The sequence below is a fragment of the Hyaena hyaena genome, unplaced genomic scaffold (genome assembly GCF_003009895.1).
Source record: "Hyaena hyaena isolate Hyena2069 unplaced genomic scaffold, ASM300989v1 scaffold_16, whole genome shotgun sequence".
Classification (NCBI taxonomy): domain Eukaryota; kingdom Metazoa; phylum Chordata; class Mammalia; order Carnivora; family Hyaenidae; genus Hyaena; species Hyaena hyaena.
The window spans coordinates 2421815-2438048 of record NW_024080650.1 but is presented as its reverse complement, the minus strand read 5'-3'; the positions used below and the strand labels follow the sequence as shown (position 1 = coordinate 2438048).

General features: G+C 48.7%; 1 long non-coding RNA gene across 1 annotated transcript; it reads left to right on the top strand.

The window, feature by feature from the left end:
• The first annotated feature begins 8593 nt into the window (after positions 1-8593).
• LOC120226301 lies at positions 8594-14743 on the top strand. Its single transcript, XR_005526989.1, has 3 exons — positions 8594-8815; positions 11669-11895; positions 14714-14743. It is a non-coding gene; the product is annotated as an uncharacterized LOC120226301 (long non-coding RNA).
• Positions 14744-16234: the final 1491 nt, after the last annotated feature.

Genomic DNA, 16234 nt, shown 5'->3' with positions numbered 1-16234 from the left:
GGAATGGAGAAAAGCCAAATTTCCAAATTAAAAAAAAAAGGTGTAACTACTCATGTCCAGGCACCTCACCTGCTCCCCGCCCAGCACCAAACTGGCCATGCGTTTGGATATGGGCCACACAAAATCAGCCGTATATACTTCCCTGAGATCTGCTACTTCCATGAGTCTTTTGCCAACTCATGGCACTTGGGTATCAATGTAATTTTAGTCCTACAATTACTGGAGTGAAAAAAAACCCCATCAGGTACCCATATAATGTTATGAAGCTTTTTCTTGACAATAGTTGCTAATTAACAAATAGTCTCACTATTTCAAAGGGTTTTTCTCACTCGGTGTTAGATAGAACATGCCAATGATAATATTTGTTATGAAATATATATTTTTTTTTTACAAATAGTTTATTGTCAAATTGGTTTCCACATAACACTCAGTGCTCATCTCCACAAGTGCCCTCCTCCATGCCCATCCCTCCTCCCCCCCACATCCATCAGTCCTCAGTTTTTGTCAGCATTCAAGAGTCTCTCATGGTTTGCCTCTCTCCCTCTCCCCCACTATTTCCCCCCTTCTTCTCCCCCTTGTTCCTCCGTCAAGTTTCTCCTAATCCTCCTATACGTGCAAACATATGATATTTGTCCTTCTCTGCCTGACTTACTTCGCTCAGCATAACCCCCTCAAGGTCCATCCATGTTGCTACACATGGCCAGATTTCATTGTTTCTCATTGCCATGTAGTATTCCATGGTATAGATAGACCACATCTTCTTGATCCATTCATCTGTTGATGGACACTTAGGCTCTTTCCATGTTTTAGCTATTGTGGAGAGTGCTGCTATGAACATTGGGGTACATGTGCTCCTATGCATCAGCATTTCTGTATCCCTTGGGTAAATTCCTAGCAGTGCTATTGCTGGGTCATAGGGGAGTTCTATTGTTAGTTTCCCGAGGAACCTCCACACTGTTTTCCAGAGGGGCTGTACCAGTTTACATTCCCACCAACAGTGTAGGAGGGTGCCCGTTTCTCCACATCCTCGCCAGCATCTAGAGTTCTCTGATTTGCTTGTTATGAAATATTCTTGATGGAAAGAGAAATACCCTTTCAGTTAGTCTGTTGGTCCTAGACTTCACGAAATCATGAATCAGTAAAAGTTCAGACATGAGCATCACCTAGAGGAGTCCTCAAGTACTGAGTGGCATTGAGTGTCAGGCTGGCCAGGTTGAGTGCACCTCAGGCTTTACTTGCTCTGTGCCGTTACCAAAGTTCTTAATGATTCTAGTTCCTACTTTTCCCGTCTGTAAAATGGAACTAATCATAGCTATTCCAAACGGCTGCACTAAAGTTTAATGCAAAATGCATGTAAGACATTGCCAATATGCCCAGCATCTGGCTAAATTATTAATGAATGAGATGCAAGGACAGTATCCCACACAGCCAGTCTCAAGCCATGAACCCAAGCAGGAAACCTGTGCTTAATGAATCCCTTCATCAAATATTGTTATTTTTTGGCTTTGACTGTGCAAGATACACAGTCTTAACTACATGATCTATGTTCATCCTCTGAATCTAGGTATCTACCTAAAGAAATCCTTCATGAGTTTGCAATGCATAATCATAAAAACATGCTTCATGGTAAATCTGAAAGTGTAAGGTTTTCCAGAGCATGAGGACGTTGCTGGACAGTTTAATTGCTAGGCTGTGTGGATGAAATAGTTTGAATGTTGTGTGCATGTGCTGCCATCTTGTGGTACTTAGAGAAACACGTCTCTGATGCATTCTGGAGTTGTTAACTGACTCGGTGCATCCACCCTTTCTGGTTTACACACACATCCACACACATGTATCACATGGACGCCCATGCCTCCGCACACACACAACACTGGGTTTCACAAAGTGGGTCACTTTTCCCATGAGATTGTTCAAGGTTGTTCTAAATGTAGGAGAACAGATGGCAAGGCATTTTTATTCCTGTTTTACTCTATTTTTAAAATTTCCCCTGAGATTTCCTTTTTGATTCACGTATTATTTAGAACATGTGGTTTAATTCTCAAGGGTTTTGGAAGTTTTTCTCATTGTCTTCCTGTTATGAATTTCTAGTCTGATTGCTGAGCAACTAGTTTTCTGTTCCTTTCTGTGCTGTCCTGGCTAATCCTAGCTCACCTCTTGCTGTGAGGGGAGGGGGTCACAGAGGGACCCTCATGCCGTCACTGTGCCTCTCCGAGGTACTTGATTCTGGGAGCTGCCTCTCTGCTTGCCCCAGCGCACCGCCCAGTGTCAGAGGGACCCATCAGTGACTGTTCTTCCCCACTTCCAGTTCCTGCTTCCCTCTCTCCGCACCCCACCCCAATCTGTCCATAGTAAAGTCAATTACACGTCGCAGGTTTGCACAAGAAGAAATATCTGAGGTTCAAAGAGGGTAGCATTGCCACAGTTGATAGCCAGGGGTGCAGATGCAATGAGCAAGAACGCAGGACTGGGGCCTCCAGGTGAGTGGCCAGGCTTTGAGGACTCAGACAAGAAAAGGTGAGATGCTGAAGCTCAGGACTGTGGACCTGGGGGTCAGGCTGGCAGCCAATGGGGCACAGGAAACCAGGGTCTCATCAGCTTAAGCAGGGGAATATGGGTAGACGTTTGGCTCAGGCATCCCACCAGATGCTTCTGGGTCCTTGGTGGCCAGTGGTAGGACCAACCTGAGGAAGACATACTGTGGCGGGGAGAAAGGGCTCTGTTTCTGGAAGACCTTGATGTTGGTGGGATTGTCCTGGAAGGGACCCGGTGCTTTGCCAGCAGAGGCCTGAGACCCCCGTAGGGGACAGGGTCTATAGGTCATCACTGGCTGGTGGCCAGGAAAGGGGTTCTTTTATGTTATTTTTTTTTTTAATCAAACGTATTTATTCACATAGATTGAACAAAGAACTCAAAGAGGTTTTCTCTCAGGAAACCTCTTCCCCTGATCTGTCCCCAATCGCCTGCCCACTAAGAAAGCCATTTTCTCCTGTCTAAGCCAAGCTGCAAAGCTCTTCTGTCCCATTCCCTCCCTCTCCCCATGCCCCCAGCTCTGCCAGCTCCTTCTGTTCTGGGAGCTCTTACATCTCACCACTGCTGCCTGGTAATTCGTGGCAATAATTTGGGTCATCGTTATCCTTGCTCTCACATTCCAGTGAGCATTCTCAGTGGGATTTGCTTTGCCTTTTCTTTTCTTTCTAATTCGTCTTTTACAGCCTTCCCCCCCCCCCCCCCCCCCGCCCCCGGCACTTCTCTCTGGCTCTTACCACTCTTATGTGTTCTTGAATGATATAAGCTTTACCCAGATTGGTTTTTAGCAGAGGGCCTGTCCAGAGGAGGACAGAGCACTGTGGCCCAGATTCTCACAAATCTCACTGAGACTAAGGTTTTTACGTGTGGGGTCTTTTACCCCATCTTGAAAAATTAAATGCAATAGACAAACTCAAAAGAACGTAACAGTTGCATACCTGAGGCAGGAAGGGAACTAATCACAGAATGTCTCCCGGTGGAGCTATCCCTCAGCCCCAGAAACTGTCCCCTGTGATGATCTCTGCAGGTCCCTGTGCACTCCACCAGCCAATCCTCAGAAACCAATGTCCAGAATCATGGTTCTCAATCAGTTGCCTTTCATTCTTTCTTTCTTTCTTTCTCTTTTAAATTTTTTTTAAAAATGTTTATTTATTTTTGAGAGAGAGAGAGAGAGAGACAGAGTGTAAGCGGGGGGAGGGCAGAGAGAGGGGGGAGATGCAGAATCCGAAGCAGGCTCCGGGCTCTGAGCTGGCAGCACAGAGCCCAACTCTGGGCTCGAACTCACAAACCATGAAATCATGACCCGAACCGAGGTCAGACACTTAACGGACCGAGACACCCAGGCGCCCAAATCAGTTGCCTTTCTTTGTAGTTTGATTACAATTATTTGTATATTTGCAAAGGATACATTGAAAGGTTTTGCGTGTCTCTTCACACTTTGTTGCTCTTCTTGACCCTTGGCCACTCCACCGTGTTTGTGACTTGCTTGCATATTGAAGTGTAGCAAGCTTGCATGTCTGTACCTCTGTGGGTATGCCACTGCCGTGGTTCTACCACGATTTATTTCTCCATTCTCTTGTAAATGTACATTTGGATTGTTTTTAGTTGTGCTCCTTAGAACAAGATTCACCTGTCCTCTGGGACACGTGTGCAATGCTCTATCTAGTAGTGAAATTGCAGAGCCCAAGGGGCAAAGCTACACGCTCGACTTCATGGGATGAGGCCAAACTCTCTTCCAAACTGGTTGTACCAAACCCAGTGTAAATGAGTTCCTCCTATTCTACTTTCCTGCAGATGCATTAATTTTTGCGTTAATATTCACCCTTCACTTCTCACCCAGCTGCCAGTGACAGGTAATCGTCAGTTACAGTAACTGTAGCGCTGCTTAGGAGAAAAGTCTCCCCTTCTTCCTCCATCAACGTGTTTTTCATCGTAACGATTTCACCACCCAAAATCACTGTCTATTCATTGTTGTTTCCCCCTCCCTCTTAAAATAGAAGTTCCAGGGGACAGGGATTTATTTCATCTGCCTTTTCAAAGCCGTTCCTCAGGGTTTAGAACTGTGTAAGGCACAGTTCTCGATAAATACTTGCTAAATGAATTAATAAGAACATGAACTAAATCAGAACTATTAAGGTAAAAACACTAAATCACATAGAGCCTTAAAATTACACAAACACTTAGAAAGAGGCCCAGAGTAAAAAAGAAATCCACAGAATTGCCTGGGAAGTGTCCTAGTTCTCTCTCTCTCTCTCTTTCTCTCTCTCTCCTGTTCTCTCTCCCAGATTAAGTTCTCTGTTTAGGCACTTATTTCTGGCCATCATCCCTTCTACCCACTTTCTAGTCCCTTTTCCAACCACAGGCAAGTTTCTTGAGAGGACAGTTACAAATTCTGAATAGCTTCAATCCAATCTCATCTGATCTCAGAACCCGCCACTCAGAACCCCATCTGACCCTTCACCTCTGGACAGCGTGCCCCGGGTCGACTACTCTGTTCTTCTAGACCCCTCTTTGCCTCAATGGCACCACATCCACCTAACTCCAGCTTAACCCATTAGCATTCCTGCACGGGACCCCTCCCCCCTCCCATTTAGGATCCTAGAGACAGTGCTGGGCACAGGATCACACCACTAGTTGGAGGCAGCTCCCAGGAGAAACTGAGGGAGCGAGCGGGGGTTCTGCCCACTTGTGGATGCGGTGAACGGGCACCTCTGCCCCGTCCTGGGGTGCTGCACCGTGTGAATTGCACTCTGTAGTCTGCCCCATCTCTAGACAAGGGACGTCCACCCTCGATCCCCTCACCCCAGGCAGGCCTTTGCTGCAGACCTATAGGTGGCAGCCGGCACACGTCCCCGCCCAGCAGCAGGGAGGATTCCAGCGTGATCCTCCAGAGGACGTAGGCGGGGCGAGCCGCTAGGCTAAGACCCTGGAATCCCTGGGACCCCCAGGGCTTCTGGGCGGGCACAATGGACCTTCTCTTACAGGAAGTTCTGGAGAGCATCTCCAGGACAGCCTTGGGTTTTCTCTTCATTTCCTACTCTCCCTTTCACAAGCAGGTCCCTGCCATTGGCTTCAACTGCTGTCTACACACCAACCGCCCCCAAAGGCTTTCCTCTCATCCACACCTTTCCTCCGAGTTCCAGACCTGACAGCAAACTGCTCCGGACCATCTCCTCCTGATGTTTATTGGGCATCTCAGACTCAACCTTTTATTAAACAAAGCTTTTTTTTTTTTTTTTTTTTTTTAAGTCTGTGTCACAGTGAAAGGGTGCAGTGGACGCTGTCTGTGGCTCTGTCTTAGGGTGAGCACAGTGCCTGGCACGGTAGGGATTGAGTATACATGTGAGGGAGGGATGAATGAATAAAGCAAGATGCTGGGAGGTGGGACAGGACAGGGCCAGGGCTGGGCGAGGGGAGAAGCAGCACCTGTGGAGGAGCAGTGAACAGGCCTCCACGGAGGCTCAGTGGTAAATGCACTGAAGAAATCCCTCAGATTTGAGTGGGTTCTCTGGGTTGGAGATGGATAGCCATAGAGTCTTAGGGAATAGCTGGGTTTGAGATCTGGGACTTGAATGCTGTTGGGATTGAGGATGATACACTGCGGGGTTGGCGGAGGAATCCTTAGGTGTTGGCGCAAGGCATCAGATGGGTTGGTGTGGCTGGGGCTTGGGACTTTTGAGGGACACCGGGTGCTCTGATGGAGAGGTGGTGCTCTGTAGACTCACCCAGGGAAGGCCCTGAAATATGTACAGGAAGCGTGTGGCAGTCACAGGTGAAGAGAGTCCTCATTAGGGAAGCAGGGATGTGGCCACACAACTGCTGATGGAATCGCTCCAGTGAGTGAAAAAAAAACTGGGTTTGAGGGCTGGGGGTAAGACTGGGGGTCACTGAGGATAGATTACGGGTCTGGAGGAGGAAGTGTTAGGCCCTGGTGCAGGGGAAGGTGAGGCTGGAGCTTGGAAGTGGTGTAGCAACTATTCTTTCTCTGTTGGACCCTGACAAGTACAACTCCCTGAGTTGATCTACAGGTTCAACACATGCTTGTCAAAACTCCAGCTGGTCTCTTTACAGTAGTTGACAAGCTGATCCTAAAATTCATGCAGAAATTCAAGGGACCCAGAATAACCAGAACAATCTTGGGAATGAACAGCAAAGTTGGAGGAGTCACGTTTCGTGATTGCAAAACTTTCTATAAAACTACAGTAATGGAAACAGTATGGTACCAACATTAAGGGTGGATACATAAATCAATGGAATAGAGTTAAGGGCCCAGGGAGAAAAATTGATATTTATGGTGAATTGCTTTTTGAGAAAGATGCCAAAACACTTCAATGGGGAAAGGATAGTCTTTTCAGCAAATGGTGCTGGAATAACGGGATAGCCATGAGCAAAATAATAAACTTGGACCCCTATCTCACATCATATATAAGAATTAGTTCAAAATGGATCAAAGACTTGAATGTAAGCTCTCAACTATAAAACTTTTCGAAGAAAACATAGGAGTAAATCTTTGTGACCCTGGGTTAGGCAATGATTCTTATTTTTAAGTTTATTTGAGAGAGAGTGTGAATAAGGGAGGCACCGAGAAAGAGAATGCCAAACAGGCTCTGCACTGACAGTGCAGAGCTGGACCCAGAGCTCGAACCCACCAACTATGAGATCATGACTTGAGCTGAAATCAAGACTTGGACGCTTAACTGACTGAGCCACCTGGGTGCCCCAGCAATGATTACTTAGATATGATGCCCAAAGCACAAGTGACTAAAGAAAAAAAGAAATTGGACTTCATCAAAATTTAAAGTTTTGTGCTCCAAAGGACACCACAAAGTGAAAATACAGCTCACAGAATGGAAGTAAATATTTGCAAATTTTATATCTGATAAAAGACTTTTTTTTTCTGATAGAAAGAACTTTTATCTAGGATACATAAAGGACTCTTACAACTCAACAAAAAGACCCAAAAAATGACTAAAATATGGGCAAAGCATTTGAATAAGCTTTTCTCCAAAGATGATATACAAATGGCCAATGACACATGAAAAGATGCTCAACACCATTAGTCATTAGGGAAATACAAATCAAAGCTTGAACTTGAGACACTGATTGACTAGGACGAATGAGATGCCTTCCCACTAGGGGGTCTGTCAAGAAGACAGGTGATAACGAGTGTTAGGATGGGGAACAAATGGAGTCTTATCATATTGCTGGTGAGAATCTAAAGTGATGAAGCAGCTTCCAAGACAGTTTGAGGACTCCTCAAAAGGCTGAACACGTTGACCCAGAAATTGCCCTCCCAGGCATATGATTCTCAAGTGATGAAAACCTATATCCACGCAAAAACTTAGCATAAACGTTCATGGCAGTTTTATTCATAATAGACACAAAGTGGAAATAATCCAAATTCCTATCTGCTGAGGAATGGATAAATACCATGTGGTGGATACGTACAATAGAATATTTTTCAGCAATAGAGGAATGCGTTTTTGAGACATGATTTATTGCAGAGGAACTTTGAAAGCATACTAAGTGAAAGAAGCTGGTTACAAAAAAAAAAAAACCATGAATTGTATCATTCCATTTATATGAAATGTCTGAATTAGCAAATCTCTAGAAACAAAATAGATTAGTAGTTGTGTAGGACTGGGTGGTGGTGGTGGTGAACAGAGGACAGCTAAGGAGTACAGGCTTTCTCTTTGGGGTGATAAAATGTTCTAAGATTATATTGTGGTGATGGATCCATGACTCTGAGGACACTAAAAACCAGTGTACATTTTAAATGGGTGCATTGTAGGTTATGTGAATTAATAACACATCTGTTAAAAATCAAAAAAGAAAAATAATAATGAGGTAACTCAAAGAGCCTTTGGTCAGCCCCTGGGCATTCCGGCCCAGCCTCCCCTCTCTTCTGGCTACTCCGATGTCTCAAGCCATCCTGACTCCCAAGGCCTGTCCCTCTGACAAGCAGCTGGTGACCAGTTGGCCGCTGGGCCTACGCTGCTCTGCTCGGCCAATCAGCATCACCCGGCAGTTGGTTCCCTGGAGACAGAATCAGTTAAGCTGACAAAGCCTCTGCCAGGCTCCTGGGGGAGTCAGGACTCTGCTGGTCTAGGCTCAGGCAGGAGGGCAGTTACTGGAATGTTCGGGGCCAGGGAGGTGGCCAGCAGTCAGCAGGGGCAGGCCACGAGGGACAGAGTGTATACCGCCTGCCCTGGGCCCTGAAGACGTGCAGACACCTGCTGTGCGTGGAGGATAGAGGAGCCGGTGAGGATGGGAGGGTCACCCCCTGGTAAGAAGTGACAGCACGCAGCAGGGCTGGGCAGCATGAGACCCCTCCGGGGTCAGGCCCCCCTCCAGGGGCTGGACTCCCACCTGCGGCCTGAGGTCAGGCCTCCTTGGAGCAGACTGAGGACAGGCTGGGACTGGGGAGGATGTGGGGGCAGGAGCTCTGGCACAGGGATTAGGGCAGGGTCCTGGGCTCTGACCCATTGGGGTCAACGGGGCCGTCTGTCCTGTGCGGAGTGAGAATAGCACCCACCATGGCTGATGTGGGAGATGACGGTCTGAACCCTGATATTCCCTCTTCTTTTGACGGGTACAGGTGAGGGTGCCCTGGGAGCCGTGGCCTGGGTGGGGAGGGGCCCTGTGCTGAGCTCACATTCAGCCTTACGTGCCTCGCTGTGCTGTCTGCCAAAATGTGCCTTGGAGGGTGGGCCGAGGGGCCTTAGGACACCGGGGCCACATCCCACTTGTGACCTGACCACAAAGCCACCCTGTGCAGGTGACAGTGCACCTCTCCCGGCCTCCGGTTCCTTATGTGCCAGTGCCAGGAGCGGCACCTACGTCTGGGAGCCCATGCATTCAGGAGCCTCTCTGAGCAGCTGGGCCTCCTCTTCCTGTGGGTGCTGCCCCTGGGGAGTGGCCCCCCTGCCGGTCCCCTGGGGGCCCCAGAGCTGCGTGTGGTGCCCAGGGGGACGCACCTCTCCCCCGACGGCCCCAGTCACCGTCCCCTCCAGGTGTCTGGTGAGGTGAGTGTAGCTCAGACAGGTCCCTGGGGCTTCCTCCTCGTTCTTCTCCGGGAGGCCAGCCAGACGCCTGCTCTGTTTGGTCTTGAAGTTAGCAGAGGAAGACTTGTGATCTAGAGAACACCCTCGCTTTGATGGGTTCTTCCACGTGAAAGCAGACAGGACACAGTTGGGGAATTTGGTGGAGAGACGCCTCCCTCCAGCTCTGGGAACTACAATGACCAGAGAGGCCCAGTTTGGGAATCTCTGGGCTAAGAATGGGGTCTGGGAGTGCGGGGAGGCTGGTGGATCTGGGAAGGTGATGGACGTGAGGACTCAGGCTGACGTCTGCATTCTAGGTGCCTCAGTCGGGCCCGGGCCCCACGTGCCACACTGATCCGAGGTAAAGACTTGACCTGAATGAGCTCTCCCTGCTCTTGAAGTGGCTCCAAAGGTCCACACAGAGGGGAAGGGTTTGTGGTGTTGGAAAATCCACTCTGGGCCAGACTGCTGGGTTCCAACACCAGCTCCCTCCTGTATGCACCCTGTGGTCCTGACCATTTACTCCGCTTCTCTGCTTCCACACCCTCATCTGTGAAGCAGGTGTGATGATAGCTTCTCTGCATGGGAATAAGTCAAGGATGCGGTTCGTCAATATCATGGGCTTAGAGCACTGCCAGGTGCCCAGGAAGCGCCCCCCCCACCTCAGCAGGTGACATCAAGGAATTCGGCCAGCACACGCCATCCTGTTAGCAGGACAGACACCTGCTGATCAGTGGTGACCTGGGAGTCATCCCGGCCATGGAGATACTGGGCTCTGTCCCCTGTGCAGGGAGGTCTCTTTGATGTCTTTGGGCAGAGTGGAGCGTCCAAGGGGCACAGCACAACCAGGCTGGCCGTGGGCCCTGTTAGCCAGTGGGCAGGGTAGGCACAGTGCCCACGGCCACAGACCTATGGGTTGCACAAAGATAGGTTCTTGGTCTGATTATTAGAAGAATCCCCAGGGCGTTCAGCTCCAGGGGAAGTTTTGCTAAGCATGTTCACACAAACACAGAAGTACGCAGACACACAGGAGACAGACACACTGAGACACACCCACATTCAGACACAAACTGCCCTCCTCCCTGCAGCCCAGAGGAGGATGAGGCCATTGGAGTGGCTGACACGCTGAACCATCCCGGGACGAAGACAGGGACTAGTGCCCGCCCCCAAGACCCCTCAGCTCAGCACCACTGCAGGGGCCATGGCCACACCAGACCCAGACACACCCACCACCTGCAGTGGGGCAGAGGCTCAGAAGAAGTGACAGGACTGGAGGACGTGGTCCCCAGGCTCCACACACTCCCAGGGGTCTGCAGGTTCCCAGCACCTCCCTCCAGGCTCCTGCGGCCCCACCCCCTCCTCTGAAGGTTTGCACGGGACGGGGAGGCCTGAAATGATACTTCCATTAACCAGTTGGTGGTGATATTTTATATATTCATATGCTTGAAAAAACAAATTCTGAGAAACAGGGAAGGAACCGTACAGAGAACACTCAGCAGGTTGTTCTCTGAACTGAGCAGCTGTGCCTTGCTGTTTCTGTTCCAGCTGCTGCTGGACTGCGCTGTAGGCATCAAGGGGTCAGACTCCCAGAAGGACTGTCAGGTGTACAAATCCCAGAGGCTGGACCCATGTGACTCCTGCCTGAGGCGGTGGCATTGGCCACCCTGCCAGGGGACAGGAGGAAGCCCAGGGCTGGCCATGAGATCTGCTCTCTCTCCCACCTGCCCTGTCCATCTGGGCCTCCCATTCTGATCAGGACATGAGGAGCACAGGCAAGACCCAGAGAATCAACAGTCAGTATGGATCATAATGCCCCCGGGCCTTTCACTCTCTCCTGCCAATTCACAGGTGTTCAACTGGTTTGGATGCAGATGGAATGGAAGGAGGAGGCCCCATGGGTGACCTCCGCCCCTCCTGAGGTTCCAGGCTCTGTTTTCCACACTGAGGGAGGCCCTGAGTGCACGATGCCTCCTCCCTGTCCCACCCAGGGCGGGACAGGGCTCTGCTGATCCTGGGGAGACTCTGTGTGCCTTGTGGCTTCCCCTGGGACCTTGTGCCCAGCAGGGCTCCCCACTCTGCTTCCATCCTGCTCTTAGCCCCAACGCCTGCCAGGAGAGAGCCTGGACTCCAGAAAGAAACATGGAACTTGCACCCGGCGCCTGAAGGTCCTGCTGGGTCATTTCTTGGATTCTCAGTGCCTCAGCCTTGTCCTTCTCCTCCTGTGTGAGGCCCAGGGAGAGAGTGGGAGCAGACAGCTGGGAGGGAGAGAGTCCAAGGAACCAGGATGTACCAGATCATGCCCTTCAGATGCCTGGGTTCAAAGGTGAGCTGGGCCACCTGCTGGCCATGTGTTTTGGGCAGGTGTAAGAACCTCTCCGTGCCGTTGTCATTTTCCTAATGTGGTGATAATAAGAGAACCGACTGCAGTGGCATCTGTGCAGAGACCCAGGGCAGCATCGGGGGCCTCTGGGCGAGGGTCCCTCCTCATCACGGTTCATTGCCAGGAGAGGGTGGAGCACCATGACCTCTCAGAGGTTGGCCATCGGTGTATACCTCATGCCTCAGTCGGGAGGGTCAAATGAGATAAAGGTCAGAGCTTCAATAGCCACCCAGCCAGCCATGTTTAACTCCCTCTGGACCTCTCACATCAGAGTCCTGTTGAGATGGCCAGTGGGTCCATTTCCCAACTAAGACTAATCTCAGGTGAGGTTATTGGTGCTCTTTTTGGTGTTGCTTTCCATTACAGAAAACAGAAGTATGGGAATGTGTTTCATGTAGCTCACCGGACGCGTGGCTCGAACTCATGAACTGTGAAATCATGACCAGGGCAAAGTCAGATGATCAACTGACTGAGCCAGCCAGGCGCCCTGGCTCCTTTAATTTCTGGGTCTTGTGTATGTGCAAGGATGACAGGGAGCTGGCACTTTCAGCTATTCTTTCATGTCTATGCACATAATAGACTGGCTGAACCTGGAGGTGGCTTTTAGTGTCTTTACTGGCCAAACACTCATGTCCTGCCCTTTTTGTGTGCATGCTTGACAAAGGAAAGGCCCTGTAACTACCCCACTCTACTGAGAAGCAAAACTGCAAACCTGTAGCCAAACTTAGCATCACTCAGTGCATTGTATAGATTAATGCCACAGCCCAAGACTTGAACATGTACTTCACCAGTTTGGCCTGTGCAGGACTTGGATGAACTGTACAAAGTGACTGGTTATCACTAAGTTAATCAGTTAAGGACCTGTGATGGCAGGCTCAGATAAAAACTTTACTGGAGCAAATGCATATGGCCCCTGGGACCTGATACACAGCTACTGACCAGGCTAATATCTTTTACTTCATATCGACTTGCAAGGTCCACCAGCAAGTTTGGTTTTACCTAGCAGTGCTAACAGTAAACCTTCACAGAATTGCTACAGGGCTTGGCCTATTCTGTTCTCTGCCATGAAAGAGTCCACAGAGATACTGATTGCTTGACACTTCACAAAACGTAACACTGGTCTGCTATATTGACATGATGCTGGTTGGATTTGATGAGCGGGAAGTAGCAAGTATTTTACATGCCTTTAGTAGGACGTGTGAACCACATTGAGGAAGTGGAAGACACAGATCATGAAAATTTAGGAGAGTGATGTTTCTGATGGTTCAGTAGTCTATTGTAGGCAGAGATAGCCTCGGAAGAAAGACACTAGTCTCTGCATCTTGCACCATTTACCGAGAACAAAAGGAACAGCCCTTGGTGGGCCTTTTTGGATTGACGCAACACATATCACACATGTAGTTTTTTGACCCATCTCTAGAGACATTGACAAGCCTGCCAGTGTCAAGTAGGATCAGAGAATGAGAAGGCTCTGCTGAAAGCAACTCCTGGCTTGCTATGGGAACTTGAGATAATGAACACCTGACTCTAGCACATCATGTAATCCTGTGGCCTAAGCTCCTCACCATGAACACACCTACCCGTAAGGGTGGGCAAGTGCAGAAGCATTTATCATCAAATGGGAATGGTATAGAAAAGATCAAGTTTGAGGAAGTTGGGAAAACGAGTAGATTGAATTGAGCAGGTGCCTCAGACTCCTTTGAAATGAACCCCTGCTGCGTTTGTTCTGTCTTTTAATCCATGCCTCTGGCCTCATGATGTGTTCCTTATGACCACCCGACTGAGAAAAACATTTGGGTCTGATTTATAACTGGGTTTGCACAATAAGCTGTGACACAAAAGTAGTCAGCTACAGCACTGTGGGGTGACCCTGAAAGACAATGGATTTGACTTCCTTGCCAGAACACCATCTGCAGATTTGTAGGATGCCTCTCCACCGTCATGGCATTGGCCCATTGTTATGTCTGATCAAGGAGCTCATTTCACAATGACGCTCAGCAGTAAGTTCATGCTCATGGAACTAACTTTTTGCCACATGCTTCATCACCCAGAAGTGGGTAGCCTAACTGGAAGGTAGAGTGGCTTAGGTTTTATTGCAGCATCAGTTGGGAGATGACGCCTATGAGGACGGGCTCTGTTTTACCTGATGCAGTATATGCTTTGAATCAGAGACCATTATATGGTATTGTCTCCCCATAGCCAGGACACTGGGCTGTAAAAGAGAAGAATTGGGCATGGCTCCTTTTGACACCTAGCAACCCACCTGCAGAATGTTTGCACCTTGTCCCAGCAACTTAATTCTGTTCATTTAGATGGTTAATCTCCAAGAGGTTAATATCAAGGGACATAGAAATTATTCCACTGGGGGCACCTCCGTGGCTCAGTCAGTTGAGTGTCCATCTGATTCTTGATCATAGCTCAAGTCATGATCTCATGGCTTATGGGATGGAATCCCACATCGGGCTCTGCGCTGACAGTGTGGAGCCTGCTTGGGATCTTCTCTCTCCCTCTCTGCCCCTCCAAGTGCATAAACTCTCTCAAAATATTCTCAAAATTCCATTGAATTCTACCTGAATAGACATTATTCCACTGAACCAACAGAATCAACAGACAAAGATTACTTATCCTGGTTCCAGGGATTTTGTTTGGTGGAAATAGAGATGTTGCACTGTTTATGTGAGTTCTAATATGTTTTGAAGTTTGCATATGGAAATTCAGTAGTCTAAAGGGTGGTGGCTGTCCTTTTCCTTATTCCCTGTAGGTGAATGACCTGCCGAATGACGGGAGCAGAAGTCGGACGCCTAACCAATTGAGCCACCCAGGCGCCCCTGGGGAGGTCAGAAAGGGGAGCGAGAGCAGAAAAGTTGAGTACAGGAAGACTTGTCAATTACAAACCCCAAGAGAATTACCATCAACAAGAATGATCAGTTACAGGCCCCAGCAGGAAAAGATGTACTTGAAAGCTGTATAAGAAACCAAATGCCCCGCAACTCAGCCAACGAGAAACCAGCATCACCCTGAACTCCTCCAATGGACTTTCATTCAAAACAACTCTCTCCTTTGTTGAACTTGCCTGTGGTCTTGCCATAGCTTACAGGTCCTGGATTGCAATTCTCTGCTATCCACAAATAAACCTATTTTTGCTAGGGAAATTAATTTTAAAGAGAGGACATACCTGTGTAAAAAGAACCAGAGAACTACAAAAGGCTAGCAGGTCTCATCCCCAGAGGGTGGGAGTGCCCCAGACTTCAATTCAGGCAGAGCCTTTGGGGAGTCTTCGAAACAAGAGCAACAAAGTAAGGGGGAGAGTAGACACAAAGGCTCCTTCAGTGCAAATGCCCCCCCCCACCCGCCCCGGGGTGGGGGTATGTGGAGACCTGCAGCCACACAGTCAATTATGTACCCATAGGAGGTGGTCAGCCACAGGGTTTCAAGTGCACAGATTGGGGACCGCAGAAGGAAACATGGCTGAGAGAGCCCAGAGGTTCCTTATGTCCCAAAGTTAGGTCCAGGTCCAGCCGAGGGAACATCCACTAGGGTTTTAGGAAGTTTTAGTTCTAGGAAGCACTAGAAGACTTTCTTGCTGATGGGATCCTCTTAAAAGAGCAGGCAGGTGGGGCCTGAGCCCCAGGGGCTCCAGGCATTTATAATAGGAAAGAAGCTCTTTTAGTATGAGACAGCATGAGTGGGGAGGGGCAGAGAGAGAGCATCCCAAGCAGGCTCCATGCGGTCAGTGCAGAGCCCGATGTGGGGCTTGAACTCACTAACCATGAGATTGTGAACTGAGCCGAAACCAAGAGTTGGACACTTAACCTACTGAGCCACCCAGGCGCCCCTAAAACTATAACTTGTGATGTTACCTCCTTTACTAATTAATCAACACACCTAATCAGTGTTTTCTGAGTTAACCTTTAACATTAGAGAGTTACCTTAGCCCCAGTCAACAAAACTCCAAAATGACCTTTGACTTAATGTCACAAAATCTTCCCACCTTGCTGCAAAACTTTGGATAATTCTACTAGTTACATAATCCACAGCAATTCTTGCAACATCTGCTCCAGGACACAATTGCCAGATTGTTCACAATAGTATTATCTTCATTAGTAAAATCTGCAAACCACTCAAATGTTTATTAGGAGAACAATGGAAAAATAGTGTGGACAATAAAATGATCCAGCAATAAAAACAAACTACAGCTACATATTCCAACATGGGATAATTCTACAACATAATTCTGACGTTTGACTTTGGGCTAAACAATAGGTCTTGCTTTGGCCACGGA